The sequence below is a fragment of the Saccopteryx bilineata genome, chromosome 11 (assembly GCF_036850765.1).
Source record: "Saccopteryx bilineata isolate mSacBil1 chromosome 11, mSacBil1_pri_phased_curated, whole genome shotgun sequence".
Taxonomy (NCBI): domain Eukaryota; kingdom Metazoa; phylum Chordata; class Mammalia; order Chiroptera; family Emballonuridae; genus Saccopteryx; species Saccopteryx bilineata.
Window position 1 is genome coordinate 65,769,443 of NC_089500.1, and position 16,310 is coordinate 65,785,752.

The 16,310-nt window shown below is 47.5% G+C and overlaps 1 protein-coding gene across 8 annotated transcripts in view; it reads right to left on the reverse strand.

Annotated features, from left to right (window-relative positions):
• LDLRAD4 (low density lipoprotein receptor class A domain containing 4) overlaps positions 1 to 16,310 on the reverse strand; it is a 597,062-nt gene that overhangs the window by 42,087 nt on the left and 538,665 nt on the right. Inside the window, exon 1 of one of the 8 annotated variants that reach the window (XM_066246391.1) lies at positions 6,684 to 6,763. The exons of the other annotated variants lie outside the window; for them this stretch is intronic. The gene's annotated coding sequence lies outside the window, so the exon portion shown is untranslated. Of the gene's footprint in view, positions 1 to 6,683; positions 6,764 to 16,310 lie in introns of those variants that run through there. 8 annotated transcript variants of the gene reach the window in all.

The window sequence follows — 16,310 nt, forward strand, 5'->3', positions numbered from 1 at the left end:
GACCTTCTAGAACCTTTGGCCATACTTGGAGAACTGACGACAGGCATTCTAGGACAAACACTAGCAGCCTGGACTTCCTGGGGATGTTCTAGATGCCAGGACTTGAGATGTGGTCAGAGTAGCTCCAGCGTCATGGTCCTGAGTTCTCATGCATGAGTACAGTCCCGGCAGGTGTGCCTGCGACACAGGGGATACGTGCTGACCCTAGGGGTTCATGGGCGTTTGAAGTGTGAAACTTGCCTGAGGCAGGGTGAGGGCACAGGCTGGCAGGACAGGGTCCCCAGGGCATCACTCATGGAGGCAAGCTGTGAAGCCCCACTGGCCACCCTGGGTGACAGAAACCTAATCATAGCTTGAGCTACTATAGCCTTTGGACTAGGGTGACAGGCAGGTCCTCCTATAGGAATTGGCCAGGGTCCCAAAGGCCTCTGTCCTAACAACCCAGTCCTAATCAGGTGCAGGAGCTACAGCAAGTGCAGCAGCAGCAGCAAGTTGGCCCCTGGAAGCATGTCAGGGTCACCTGTGGTGCTCCCGGGAGCCCCCAACATCAGGGACCCATGAGACACTGTAAAGGCACTGGGTGTGGAGCCCCCGCAGAGCCGGGCAGTCCCTGTCAAATGTGCAGCAGGCTTCTGCTTTGAAGTCTGGGCAAAACCACTCAACGAAAACAGACGTTTTTCTTTAACCCTAACAACTGGAAAATATGAAGCTTTTATTCTCTTTGGGGCTACAAATACTTTCCCAAGAGGGGTCCAGAGGGTCCTCAGAGTGAGAATTCGAGTGAACAGAGAGAGGACTCTGGGAAAGAAGCCTGCTGACTTCCAGACCCCAGAGGCCTGTGCTACCAATAAGCTCTCCCTTCAAGATCCCTATTCAAGCTCATGAGCAGGAATGCCCGCAATTCCCATACCTGGCCTCCCTCTCTCACTTCAAACAGGAACATTCTACTAAAAACCATTGTAAAGAGCAAATTAAGTTACTACCAGCCCAGGGTAAGCCTCGCAGCCTGGATGGCAGATGAGAAGGATGGGAGGGTGGGTGGGGCAGGGCTGGGGCTCACAAACCCAGGTGGCCAGGCCTCCACCACTCTCTCCACACACCCTGTAAGAACCGTGATGGGGGGTTCCTGTCTCCCCTTTCGTGATTCCTGAATCTTCCCTCATTGTCCCTCCACCCAGGCTTTGGGACTGCTCGGAGCAGTCAGGGCCTCTGAAGTGTCCCGTCAGCGCCCGACTTGACTCTGTTGCCAAAGGCCTGCCTTCACATCTTCTCAAGAAAATAACTTTCACAGAACAAGCAAAAGAAATTTGTATTAAAAAGACCCCCAACAACCCTGCATTCCCACTTCTAAATATGAGTATCAGATGAATTTCAGCATACCTTTCCTCAAAGGGTCCCTTTTCAAGATTTCTGTGCTCCTGATCTTGCCCACACACACTTTCAGGGCTCCCGGGGACCTCCCCCAGCAATTCCCTGTCCTGGTCCCTCAGGACTCTGGCAGGCGAAGCCCCCTCCACATCCTGCTGGAAACACCTTCCCTCTATGGTGGCCGTGCCTGGCCCAGTTTCCCCAAGCTTCACACACATCCGTGTCTCCCCTCCTTGCTCTTCATTCACTTCTCTTCCATGTGCTCCAAGCTTGGGGGGCCCAGGGTACAAAGGCTGTGCGCGGGGCAGCAGAGGGTGCAGCAAGGCCTGTTACCCCACCTTGGGGACTCTTTGGACAGGGACTGAAGAGGCATATTTATGAGGCAGATGCATGCGCACTACTGCTCCGGAGAAGCCATGCACCCCACCCTGTGGAGCAGCAGCCGTCAGCACTCAGAGGTGAGGCAGATGCCAGCTGACACTGGGCCAACACATGGCCTTGCTGCCCCTCTCTGTCCCGGTCTGCCCACGCCTGGCCCTACAAGATGTGTCCATTTCATGTTATAGGGGGCAGGTTATGTGCAAGGGCGCAGAGAACTCGGGGTACATAGAAAGGAAAAATGCTAAGAACCTCTCCCTTCAACACCCTATTCAAGCTTTAGTTCAGAGGACAGGAGGGGAAGGGCAGACCAAGAAGAGAGTGAATTCCAGAAGAACTATTAAAACACATGTTTTAAAAAAAACCTTAAGAAATGGTAGAGTTCTGAGAAAATAACCAGGATACTTTAGGGTTTCCAAAATCTCATGTGCCAAATAGGGATTTTTAAATACTGCCCACTAGTCAGTTTTCCTTGATTTCAACAGTTTCGGATGTTGACAGGACAAGGCCAAAAAGCAGGCCACGCAAGGAGAGAATTTTAGGCCAAAGTCAAATTATCACACGCCCCCTCTTCTCATGGGGCTACGCAGCTCATGACGTAGTGGATGAGTCGCAGGCGTTGTCAAACTTTTTATAAAAAGTGCCCACATTTGCAGTGCTCGCCAACCTGGTCCCTCCCGCCCACTACTGGGCGTTTCAGCTTTCATGGTGGGTGGTAGCGGGGCAACCAGAGGACGCTGCGATTGGCCCACCATGAAAGCTGGATCGCCCACTAGTGGGCGTGAGGGACCAGGTTGACCAGCACTGCAAAAGTGGGCGGTTTTTATAAAAAGTTGGACGCCTGAGTCAGTGCAATGGGAACACCGGACATTTTATAATAAATCCAGCCTGAAATTTGCAGGAAGGCATCCCAGCACTTTATTACTGTGAAACAGGGACAGTGATGACCTCGATGATGGCATCGCTGTGTTTTTATAGCAACATCTCCAAGAAATTCCAAGATGCACAGCGGAGAACTACAGAGACAGAAGAGACGGTGTGAGGTCTGTTCCCTGGTTCAATGAAGAGCTGAACTGACTCATACTAGACGCATGAGTATCTGTGCTATTTTGAAAGAACTCTGGGGAAGTGCAGTTCTACTTCCTTCGTTTCCTAATATAATACTAATTTATATTTGTGGTATGGTGAACACCATCTTCCATTTAGTCTTTCCTTCATTAATATAGCATCCTTCATGAAGTCCTCATTTCTAAATGTTTAATTACTTTAAAGCTCCAGATATACAATTGATGCCCTTTCTGACCCTGTACGGGGGAGATTCTGAGCCTCTCATTGGCCCCATCCCTCCATCAGATCAAGTCAGCGCCTGGCAGCATGCGGGAAGGTTGTGATGCAGAACACAAAGCCACCGTTGAAAGGGCTGAAGGCTTTCCACAAATCCCTGCTCACCACCCCGAATGGCTCCTCCCCCACCCGAACCAATGGCAGCAGGACCTCCTCCTCAGTACCCCAGTGCTAGAACCTGCTGGGAACACCAGGGCCCGCTGAGCTCCAGGCAGCCCCTTTCCCGGAGCGCTCTCCTCCTCCTCACCATGGCTCGGGCACAGTGAACGGGAGTCTGCATTTCCTGCCTCTCTGTCTTCCTGAACAGAGGTGGGTGTGGCGAGAAGATGACAGCCTTGGGGTGTCTTATCCTTTCTTTATGGCTCTGTGATACTATTAAAGTGCTGAATGCCCTAGGGCTGCTATAGTCTTACCCAAACCCTGTAGAGACTGGGCGGTGGGGGCAGAGAGCAGAGGCGGGCGAGAGCAGAGTCAGGATCTACATCGACCACAACTGCCTCAAGTGTGTGAACGCTTAGTACAAAAAGACTCTTGGAGACCTTAATGGTTAAATGAAAATTCACACCCATGAAACACCATGGTTGATAGGGTGCGTGTGAGCGCGGGGAGATTCAGTCCGTGTTATAAGAATAACTTCACAGCCTGAAGTTCAGAAGGCAGAACAGGAAGAGCTATAAAAGATCTTATTATATACAGGGTGGGGCAAAAGTAGGTGTCCAGTTGTGAGTACACGAAAGAGTTCATCCTTGTAGTGGTAGTTATTAATTCTTGTATGATTTTCCATGTGAACAACTGTATACCTACTTTTGGCAGCATTACCTCCAACTGTATAACTCCCCCCCCTATATTTTGAGCTTTCTTTCTCTTGGGGTGGGGTGGCTACTCCGACCTGTCTCGCAAGTAGAACCACAGAAGGGGAAATGGACCCCACAGACTTGGCACCACTCCCAGCTTCATTTTCCCTTAGAAGCTCTTTTCCTAACTCCCTGAAGGGCTCACTACCACGGGGCACTACCATGAGTGCCTCTGAACCCTGTCACAGCACTTGTCATCATCTCGTTAGTGCCCGTTTCCTGGTCTTCCTCCCTCATGGACTGAGCCCTTGCAAGTAGGCAGTACCCTCAGAGGCAGCATGAGCCCGGCATAGAGCCGGTGTCCGTTACAGAAACTGATGAGGAAATCCCTGGAGGGAAGGGGCCCAACTACTTATCCTGCTTTGAACAGTGTCCACTATAGAACCATATTCCACCAAACATTTACCAGTAACTTCAGTGATGAAGTTTTGCAGAAGGTTTTCATGTTCTGTAATAGTTATTCAACTATTTCTACTTATTGTCGGCAGTGTGAGCTGTCACTGGAAAGAGCCTCATGGCTACTGCAGGTTACCTGTTTATAGAGCCCTATTTATAATCATATACTTATATAAAATGTTTAGCATGACAATAACCGTGGAAGGTGAGACTCATAATCTGTAGGAGGTGAGCTGAAAGCAGACCACAGTCAAATGGCACGGGCCCTCTGGGGCGTGAGGTCAGGGCACACCTGCCACCCCCAGGCTGAGGCAGGTGCCTTGGATGGCTCTGGCAAGTAGTCAGAGACAATTAGACTAATTATGTAGTTCCTAGAACGCAGATACTGTATGATCATACAGAGAGAAGAACATCTTTTCAATTTACTAAGACCTGAGCACACAGCCAATACAACTTCTCACCATGCATTTTAGAGTCTAGAGCAGTGGTAGTCAACCTGGTCCCTTCTGCCCACTAGTGGGCGTTCCAGCTTTCATGGTGGGCAGTAGTGGAGCAACCAAAGTATAAATAAAAAGATAGATTTAACTATAGTAAGTTGTTTTATAAAGATTTATTCTGCCAAACTTAGCAAAAATCCGACATAAAGTACTTGGTAAGTAATCATTATTATATGCTTGAACTTGCTGTAACTCTGCTTTATAAATTTTATAAAGTAAAGTTACTTCCCTACTTTATAAATCACCATTACTGTGGAACCGGTGGGCGGTTAGAAAATTTTACTACTAACAGATACAAAAGTGGGCGGTAGGTATAAAAAGGTTAACTACCCCTGGTTTAGAGCTTTACGATCTCTTCAGAAAGAAATATAGCTAAATACGTTCTAGTCAAAGATAAGTGGCAGAATTTTCTGAAAACACAGCAGAGTAGTAAGAGTAGCTATGAGCCTTTTAAGAATCTATCCCTCTGCATGCTATACATGGAAAAAGACACACATCAGACCTTGACTCCTTCTATCTGAGTCATTTAAAACCCACCCTCACCCCACCCCACGTTATTAAAATAGAAAAGGGTATCAGAAAAAAAATACAGATGCCTAAGTAACTGTCTTGTTCACAGTCCAGGGCAGTGGTCTGTGAGTGCTCCCTGGCCAGCAGCTTTGCTTGGTTCTCTCTGTCTCCTGCTCAGAGTCCCAGTTCTCTTTCTGACATCTGCTGTTACTGCACTGGTGGCCCGAGAAACTGCCCAGTGAACTACCCGCATTCTGAGAAACACAGCTTTTCTTTAAAATGCTGTTTTCAGTGATTCAGGGTGAAAAACGGTACCCATAAGTCACAGAATATCCAGGGGGTGGTGTTAGCCTCACTTACAGAGCATTTGAGAACCCCACACTCAAAAGCCACAAACCTATCTATTTATGTATAACATCTCCAACACAAACAAAATTATTACAGACAAGAAAAAAGTAAAAAGCCTAGAATATATCTTCCTAAAGAGAGGCCGGTCCTGAGTGTTCTGGGAGCTGACAGGCCCCTCTCAGGAAACAGAGACTTCTTAGTTTTCTCAACTCTATCCTTAGACGAAATTCCAGGAACAATCACAACAAACCCCAGAGAGCAGGGACTGCCCACAGCTGGCCTTTGGACGTGTACCTTTTGTCAAGAGCAGATCTTTCAATGGGGCCTCCTTCTGTGTGTTGTTGTTCAGGTGGTCACTGGACATAATCGAGGCTTTTTGCAAGGGGGAGTCCAACTTTGATGCTGACCCCCCGCCCCCCAGTTCAAAGTATCCCTTCAGCCTCAAGCAATCTCCTCTCCAGGCAGCTCAGAGGTGTAGTTATAGCTAGCATGGTGTGTGTGTGTGTGTGTGTGTGTGTGTGTGTGTGTGTGTGTTTCTGTCTGTCTCTCTTTCTACTGTATCAGCGGGCCCTGCCCAGGTGCTAGACTTGAACGCTGTGGTTGCGACCACAGACTGTGGCCAATTATCAACTGCCATCCACAGAAACCAGGAGCTCTGCGGCGGGAAGCCAGTGGTGTCAGAGAACAGATAATAAGGCCAAGGTCTGAAATCCCGAGAGCGTCTGAACGCCTAGTGTTTTATACAGCAGCACAGCCAATAATTAGTCTGCGTTTCTTGTGTCTGGCCTCCCACGGGTCATGTCACACACACGGAGGAGCGGAATGCTGCGAGACAGACCTTGTTCTATTCCATTCAATAATCTTTTTCACAGGCAAGTATCAGACCAGCAAGGGAGAAAGGGGACATCTGTAACTCTCCACACAGCATTTCCTCCCACAAGTCCTGCTAGAAGCTGCCAGGTTGAAGGAGTAGAAAGGCAGAGCTCACCGAGGCAGCGCACGGCACGGCACGTGTGCACAGGCAGGACGCTCGGCCACTCCGCTTCTCTGCCGGGGATCCAGCTGCAAGAGCGCGTCCACGCTCAGACGGCTTTCCTCACACCAGCAGCCAAGCTGTGGGCTGTCCTCTGGGTCCCTCTCTCTGCAAAGTCTAACTGATGGGAGCAGTTAAGCAGAGCTAAGCTCTGCTCTGGCGACTGGCACAGTCATAGCCACAGCAGGAAACACAGCTTCTCTCCCTCTCTTCCCTGCCAGCTCTTCCCCTTGCCCCGTCTTCTCTCCTTCTTCTCTTTCTCTCTCCCTCCCTCCAGCCCTCCCCCACTCGTTCTTCCTTGTCATCATTATTTCTCAATGCATGGGAACGCAATGTACCCCAGAGAATCCTATAAAATCAGGACTCTCAATCTTACTCTGCAGTTTTAGTTTACAAGGTTCAGAAATTACAGAAAACAATCTCAGGTAATGAGAAAAGGCAATTCAAATACTAAAGCAGAGACAGATCCCAGGAGGGCGCTTTGTCCTGGTTCATTTTGTGCAAGCACAGTCTCTTCTCCCCCGAGGAGGTCTGCAGTTTCTTTCATATGTATATAAAACATCTCCGGTGCATTCTGATACCCTGGGGCTGTGGAGAGAGACTGAAGAGAAAGCGAGCGTCTTCATGCACTAGACAGAAAAAGTCAGCGCGTGGCCTCAGTGAAAAGGGCAGCACGCCACAGTGATATTGCAAATAACCCCAGACACCAGCACCGCTCCGTGCTCAGAATAGCCTTTGTTTTCCCTTATTTAGGGTGAATAGCAATGATGCGGTTCATAACAATAGTTTTGGCTGCAGGAGGAGTTGTCAAAGCAAAACTAAACTGTTGGTTACTACCAGCATTAGAAACAAGAACAGTTACATCAGCAGCTGGTGGCTGCTGTCTGCACTAACAGTCCCCTGGGGCCAAGGAGAGCGTCTGGGCTTGATGTCACCTCTGGGTCCTCAGGCTGGCCAGAAACTGTTCTAGTTACTAGGGGATTGGCGGGGGAGGGGAGGTGGGAAGAACAAAAGAATCATCAAGAAGATTTTTCAGAGATTTCGAGTGAATCAAGAGATGGGAATTTCAGCAGGAAAATGAACAGTTGTATACATTTGCATGTGCCAATCAAGACAGACACATTTTTTTCTTGAGCAATTTCCACATTTAAAATGTAACTTCCTTCTCTTATGTTGCGTTTCCCCCAGATTTCTTCTAAATCACACAGCTAGGTGAATGAAGAGGGCAAGGCTCCAGTGACGGGCTGGAATGTGGTCACTCAGCTCAGGGAATCCCCTTCAGAGAACAGCCAGCTGCAGAAAGTACAGAGACTGCTCCTACTTCCAGCTGGACCTCCTGGCTTTTCCTTGGCCCCTGCAGCCCTCGGGCCCTTGCCCTCCGGGATGGCAGTGTCTGGTCAGTTTAGTTGCAATGATAGGATACACTGTGAAGTCAGGTTCTTCAAGAGGAACATTCCCAAGATTGCATATGACTGTCATTATAAGAAAACAGCTGTTAGGCTTGCTCGCTTGCACTTTGCCTGATTATAGTGCCTGAGCACGAGGCGGCGCCACGTATATAGTCTATGTAAGGCCACTGGCGATTCCCCTCAGGGCAGATGGTCCATCTGCCACTACGAGGTGCAGATCGCTTGCCCCCCACTGTGAGGGGCCATTTTTCTGTTCTCTAGCCTGCTGTGGTGAGAAGAGGTTTTCCCCTGCCTGTTTGCTTGTCCACTGTTGTGACTCTAATAAACAGGAAGGACCCTATGCTTTTCAGCTCCGCAGTTCCTCTACCGTCTGCCTGAATCCACCATGAACCTGCCTGGCCTTGGCCACCGGCATTACGGTCACGCAGGTCTATTTTTTGAAAGTTTGGACTTAAAAAATCTATTCTGTCAGCCCTGGCTGGTTTGCTCAGTGGTAGAGCGTCGGCCTGGCGTGCGGAAGTCCCGGGTTCGATTCCCGGCCAGGGCACACAGGAGAAGCGCCCATCTGCTTCTCCAACCGCCCCCTCCTTCCTCTCTGTCTCTCTCTTCCCCTCCCGCAGCCGAGGCTCCATTGGAGCAAAGATGGCCCGGGCGCTGGGGATGGCTCCTTGGCCTCTGCCCCAGGCGCTAGAGTGGCTCTGGTCGCAACAGAGCGATGCCCCGGAGGGGCAGAGCATCGCCCCCTGGTGGGCAGAGCGTTGCCCCTGGTAGGCGTGCCGGGTGGATCCCGGTCGGGCGCATGCGGGAGTCTGTCTGACTGTCTCTCCCCGTTTCCAGCTTCAGAAAAAAAAAAAAATCTATTCTGTCACTCACTTAATAGAGATATTAGTGTTTTAACATGTGGCAAATAGTCCTCTTTGGGGACTATTATTTAAAATACATATTTCATGTATCAAAACAATCAACTTGTTTTTCATTTGAAATGGCTGCGGAGTATTCCACTCTGCCTGAACACACTTATTTTGTTTGGCTGGCTTCCTTATCAACTGGGCAGTTGGGTTCTGAAAAATCAATCTTAATTAAGCTCCTTGTTCATTCTGTTTAATCATTCTCAGTGTCTAATCTGTTTTTAAGAATCACTTTAAAAGCCTTTGACTTTATGAATGACTGTTTATTTTCAAAACATCACCCAGCCCTTGTGCTGGGCGGGCGTACGTTCCTGCAGATGTGAGCGGACTCCGGGCGGAGGGCGCATCCGTCAGAGCGTACCGGGCTGTGTGTGACATGTGTTTGCCAGGCTGTTCATCGTTAACTCGGCACTGCACCATCTCTCTGCATTCACTGCAGGGCTGTGGGGCGAGGTCTCCCAGTGGCCGTTTTAGTTTGTTCCTCTTCCCTTTTAAGCACCAGCCTGAAGCAGATGCTTCCAGAGGAAAACATAAGATAAACATTTTTTTTTCCTTTTTATTGAACTTATTGGGGTGATACTGGTTAACAAAATTCTACAGGTTTCAGGCGACCAATGCTACAAACACAGCATCTGTACACTATACTGTGTGTTCACCCCCCTCCCCAAGTCAAGTCTCCTTCCATCACGATTTATCCCGCAGTACCCTCCTCTGCTGCCTCCTAAACATCTTCTAGCTGGCCCCAAAGATATGTGAGTCGCTGGGGCTTTTTTTTTTTTAATTAAAAAAAAAAATTTTTTTTTCATTTTTCCAAAGCTGGAAACGGGGAGGCAGTCAGACAGACTCCCGCATGTGCCCGACCGGGATCCACACGACATGCCCACCAGGGGGTGATGCTCTGCCCATCTGGGGCGTCGCTCTGCCACAATCAGAGCCATTCTAGCACCTGAGGCAGAGGCCACAGAGCCATCCTCAGTGCCCGGACCAACTTTGCTCCAATGGAGCCTTGGCTGCAGGAGGGGAAGAGAGAGACAGAGAGGAAGGAGAGGGGGAGGGATGGAGAAGCAGATGGGCAGTTAGTTCTCCTGTGTGCCCTGGCCGGAAATTGAACCCAGGACTCCTGCACGCCAGGCCAACGCTCTACTGCTGAGCCAACTGGCCAGGGCCCGCTGGGGCTTTTTAAATGGCAGGTGCCAATCTCTCTCCTCCCCGAGTTCAGAGGAAACGGCAGCCCTCACGGCAGAAAGCTGTGGGAAGAAACAGGGCTGCTGAAGCAAACACAGGAGTAGGAAAATGTGAAGAACACTTGCACTCAAGAACTCTTTCCTCCCTCCTTCTCTTTAAATACACATCTTTAAAATGAGCATTCTGATGGGTGAGTTTACCAATGTAAGTTTTTTGTGTAGCTAATAACACGTCCCCAAGCTGTGTGAGGCTCCCCGTGTAGGGCGCGGGCCTTGCAGATGGTACAGGAGATCTAAGACAGACATTTTCACAAGGGTCTGTTGACAGCACCAAGGACCCGAAGAGCCTCTGCCTTAACAAGCTCACTCTGTCAACATCTTCAAGGTTTCCTGTATAAAGGTCTCCGTTCATTAATTTAGCTGATAAATATTTACTAAGCGGTTACAGTCTTTAGGAGGAAATATACATATTAGACCTTCAATGTGATCTGACAGACGAGCATTTACTGTGGAGCTGAACTTGTCTCAGCTTCCGTCTGTAGGTAGTTGCTTATGTAAGGAACTGAACAAGCTCTGAGAATTGGCTCCCAGCCAAGACCTGAATATGACAAGCTGAGGTGGCTGGAAACACCTGTGTCAAGGGCAGGGAGTTTAGCTCAGAGGCTGCTCAGAGCTCAATAGCTTTGGAAAAAATCTCTGGGTGGTCCAGGGGTACTCTGCTCTACCAGGATCTTTCTCTGCCACATACAACCTGGGTGGGTTAGCACCCAGCTGGGTCCAATCCGCTGACAAACACAATGGATGCTCAGTCATGCCCTGCTGTCTGTCCACTCCACACCCATTCTCCCCACCTTCCATGGGTATCCCATTCACAATAGAAATGTTCACAGATACAGATCGTTTGGAGAGTTGGGAATAACTTTACAATGGTTACACAGTATACACCGAGCATGTAAAAACATTTATACACTGTTAAGTTCTAGATACTCGTGAGCACTGTAGTGTATCTTTTATCTTCACACCACCCTGTGAGATACTTTTTCTTACTTCCACCTTATGGAGAAGGGAGCTGGACTCTCAGAGAGGGTCTTTTGTCCAAGGTCAAATGGCTGTTAAGCGGCAGGCTGGGAGTCTGAACCCTGGGCAGTCTGACTTACCCTCTCATCCCCACCATCCTGCTCAGTGAGCAGTGCACTCAGAACTACCTGACAATCAACAAACTAAAGTTGCTGGAAACTAACCAAAGGATGTCAGTCGATTCATATTGACTTATCTGGATAATTTAGCCTGATTGCCGGATTCCTTTTGGGCACTAACTTGCAAATACATGTTAAAGATTCTGTATCTTCCATGTTGCCAGAGGCTCTTAGAGAGCCATTTTATATGTCTCCTCTGCCTGTGAATGTGACCCCTCTTAAGAATCGATAGCCCTGTCCATTACAGATTCTTACTCTTTGAGGTTTATAACTATACTGTAGAATTCTTCTCCACAGAACTTGCCATATAAAAATTAAGCTCTGGAATTTGGCCTTTAGAAAACACAGCAGTGTATTTTAAATAAGGTTGCTATGCTTAAAGTCATGAATGAGGATTTTAAAAGAACACACACTTTGTGTTAAGCATACTTAAAACACAGTAACAGCTTGTTGATATTTGTGGACATTAGCCTATAGCATAGAACAATGCACTAATGTATTCTCGGCACTTAAGGATTTTCTGTAGAACCACGAACGCTCTGCAGGTGGTCCAACCACAGTGGTTGGCACCCCGTCATGTTGTAGAAATGTCAGCAAATACAAAACGGGAGACCTAACGGAGCTAGCAGGCTAAGGTGGATTAAAAGTTTATTAAATAAATTAGTTTAAATAGCCTTGAAATAGGTTCCTAATATGCAACAATAATCCCTGTTATTAACAGAACTGAAGTTTACCTTACGCATCATCTATGCCACTACAGTGTTTTTTCCTTTAATGAAAAAAAATAATTATGTATTATTCTGCGTTTATGGCAATTTTAATTTTCATTATGGCTAAGTAATACGTGGGTTATATACCTTTTAAAAGTGCAGCTACTCTTTTCAGCTGTAACTCACCAGTGGCTGAGGCCAGGCAGGCTCACATTGGATTCGGGCAGACGGTAGAGGAACGGCGGGAGCCAGAAAGTGTTGGGCCATTCCGTTTATTAGATTCTCACAATGGCGGCGAGCAAACAGGCAGGGGAAACCTCTTCACCTGGTGGCAGGTGAGCGATCAGGAACACGGCCCCTTCTGGTGGCAGGCAAGGGATCCACCCTGGGGAAGTACTCTTAGCCTGACATAGACAACACACACGTGGCTCTGCCAGGTGCTCATGCACTCATCATGCAAAGTGCAGGAGAGCAAGCCTAACACAGCTGTTTTCCCTAATATAAGCCCCAGAAGAAAATGAAAGGCAGTATAAGGTTCTTATAGTCACTAAATTCAGGAGCCAGCTAGACCTCAGTTAGGGAGCCAGTTCTGCTATCTGTCTGTCTGTCTCAGCTTCAGCGAAACCCCTGCTTCCTCCTCTTTAAAATGAGGCTAAGAATACCTATATCATAGCGTGATTGAGAGGATACAGTAAGATAGCACGTAACACTTGCTCCTCCGAGTGTGGTCTAAGGACCAGCAGCAGCACCGTCCGGGAGTGGCTAGGAATGCAGGACCTTGGTGCTGGGCCAGGCCCAGCCCTGCCAACCCAGAGGTTGCCTTTGAACAGAGTCCCAGCTGGTTTATCCGCACTTCAAAGCTTCTTCCGAACCTTTGGTTTAATCCAAACTCCTGATTTGGATTAAATGAGCAAACTGGGGCTCAGAGAATTTATGTCTTTTGCACACCACACAGAGGAAATGGGACTGAAACCCAGGTCTCCAGTTTTGAGCCAAAGTAATTGCTCCTCAACAATGACTTTAAGAAATGGTCCTCAACATGGACGTGTTTGTGAGCACATGTGTGTGAGGTCATAATGCTGCCCTCCTGGGCTGAGGGCAGGGCCCAGTACCACGCAGGCCAGGTGTTCCGAGCTGTCTTCTGACCTGTCCCAATGGGCTGTAACTGATCCTCCACCCCCTTCAGGAGAAGCAGTAGGGCTTGGCGGTGCTGTCAGGGCTCATCAGAACGGCACAGCCAACCAGCTTATGTTAACAGAGGCTCTGTTGTCGGAATACAATTTCTAGGATAGTTGGCATGCCTTATATAACCTCCAGAAGTCCTTCAGGGATTCTGGATACCACACGCTGAGGAGGAATTCTAATTTTACCTTTGGGGAAATGCTCAAATGCCATGAGTAGACTCTCCCTAAAGAGAGAATGATGAGTCTGCCTTTGGCCCCGGCACTGAAACGGCCCGGTTCTCTCCTTCCTCTCTGACCTCCCTGCTGCCTGAGACCAGAGTCCTGGAGAGTCTGGGGAACAGCTTCCCCTTCTTGTTGTATGTGTGTGATCTGCCGGTGGTCAGCTGCTGGCACCCTGAACTGTTCTCGCTGTCAACAAGGCTATTTGACGGCGCCTTCATTAAACCGACATATCACCACCAAGGGGTGGTAGAAATGATCTACTCTGTGCACTTTAATTTCAGCTGAAATAGACACACATCCTCTATGTAAATTACACTAAATCTTTTTTTTTTTTTTTAAGTTAGAAGAGGGGAGACTGTAAGACAGATTCCCACATGCATGCTGAATGGATCCACCTGGCAACCCTGTCTGTCTGAGGCCGATGCTTAATCAACCAAGATACTATTTAGTACCTGAGGCTGATGCGCTTGGACCAACCGAGCTATCCTGCGCCCAAGGCTACGCTCAAACCAACCAAGCTGTCCCTCAGTGCCCGAGGCCAACACTTGAACCAATCAAACCACTGGCTGTGGGAGGGGAAGAGGAAGAAAAAGAGGAAAGAGAAGGGGAGAGAAGCAGATGGTTGCTTCTCTTGTGTGCCCTGACCAGGTATGACGTCCACACACCAGGCCGACACTCTATCCACTGAGCCAAATGGACAGGGCTCATGCTAAATATTTTCATATTTAATATATTCAATATGGTTATTCAGAAAAATATTTTATTTTGCTTTTCCAATATATTACACTTCTTGATTTCATCCAAAACCTGGAAGTCTGAAGAACCATCACAAGTTACCCTATTTCTGGATAGATCACAAAAAAATGAGGCTCAGATGTTTCTAACTCGGATCCCAGATACTACTGTCCTGTTCTAGTTCCCAGTTCTTAAGCCCTTAAACACTTTGAGTGCCCTCTGGGAGATGTAAACCCACTTACATTAGCACTATAGTTCAGGTGAACATTGTGCACTTTTGTACACAGACAGTATACGGCACACAGGTGGCATCCATGCTGGGTGTGTGTTCTTGCTAAAACTAAACATCCCTGTGGTCATCACTCTTGAGGATTCTAAGACAGTGGTCCCTTTGCAGTCACATGCCTTTCCTGGGTGATCTGACCATGGGGTAAGGGTCACACTATCATCTCTGAGTGCCTCTTTGTCTTGCTTACATATTCCAGGGTGTGTCCGGCTAGTTCTGAGACCTTTAGATTCCTGCCTTTCCCCAAAGCATTCCTTTCTTCATAAGCTGAGGTAGAGTAACAGCACATCCCAAGGTATTATCAGTGCAGCAGAGTGTATGCTTAGGCAAGCACTAGAAAAACCAAAGGCCAGAAATCTAAATTAATTCAAAAGTCTACATAACCATACTCTCTCTTCTTCTTTGGCACTTGAAGACTAGTCTAGTACGTATATGCTTTAAACACAAGAATCACTGCTCTCTCGTACTGGATGGCCTTTGAAAATGTGAGGTGAACTCACCCCACTTATGTCAGTTTTTAGAGCTGAGCACTCACTATGTGCCTCCTACTGTGAGGGGACAAGAGATACAGAGAAAACCAGAAGCCGTCCTTGTCTATTATGTCTCTAGTCCATTCCCTGAGCAGGAGCTGGTGAAACAGACCCAGGGGCGCAGCACAGAGTGGGAAGAACAAATGAGTAAGTGAATGGGGGTCCTGTCAGAGCAAACAGAGGGGACACTCAACCCAAATAATAATATCACAATAGCTAACACTTTCTAGTGCTTACTACGTGCCAGGTGGTATTCCAGAGCATATTACTCATTGAATTAAGCCTTACAAGTGTCATAGGAGATGAGTACCAGTTATTATCCCAGTCTTACAGATGAGGAAACTGAGGCACAGAGAGTTTATGTGACTTGTCCAACGTCACACCAGCTAGTTAGTGGCAATGCCAGAACTTGAACCAGGTAATCTCACTCCAGAATCTACTAACCACTAATCAGGCTCATTGTAAATGAGGTAGGTTCAAGGATGACCCTGAGCCAAATCCAATTTTTAGAAGAACTCTGACCTATAGAATGGGGCAAAAGTCGGTTTATAGTTATTTGTATGGAAAATAATACAATAATTAATAAATAATAACTCAAGAATAAACTGTGCTTTGCATAGTCACAACTGTAAACCTACTTTTGCCCCACCCTGTATAAGCCCCACTTAGAAGATTCAAAAAATGAATTACTTCTCTGAGACCAGGGCTCTTGGAAAGACTAGAAGTGCACAGAGACCATTTTACCTCCACCACCTGAGAATCAAGACTTCAGTCTCAGGGAAGACACTGTTGGAAGTTTATGTTAAACTGAACTTGTTTACTGGAAAATTAAGGCTATTGCCTTTAATAATTTTCTTTTACTTTGGCTCTGAGAAAATGAAGCAGCTGGCTCTATACTGATAGTATAAAAGGGTAAATAAAATTAAAAGTATATATTTATTTTAGAAAACCAGACTTTTCAAAAAAAAAATGGATCCTTCCTTTTTTGTTTCTATTTCTAATTTATTGTGTCCATAACACCTTCTTTCCTTTAAGACTCCAAATGTACTCTTCATTTAGGGATTCATTGAAACCTATTCTAATACTAAACATTACAATGTGCCTGAGGAAAATTTTCAGTTTAATATCATCTTGTTCATCTTTGAATGGAAAGAGTATTGAAACAAAAAGATAATTCTTAAATACACTACGATGTCAGATTTCTTGGTTTAAATGAGG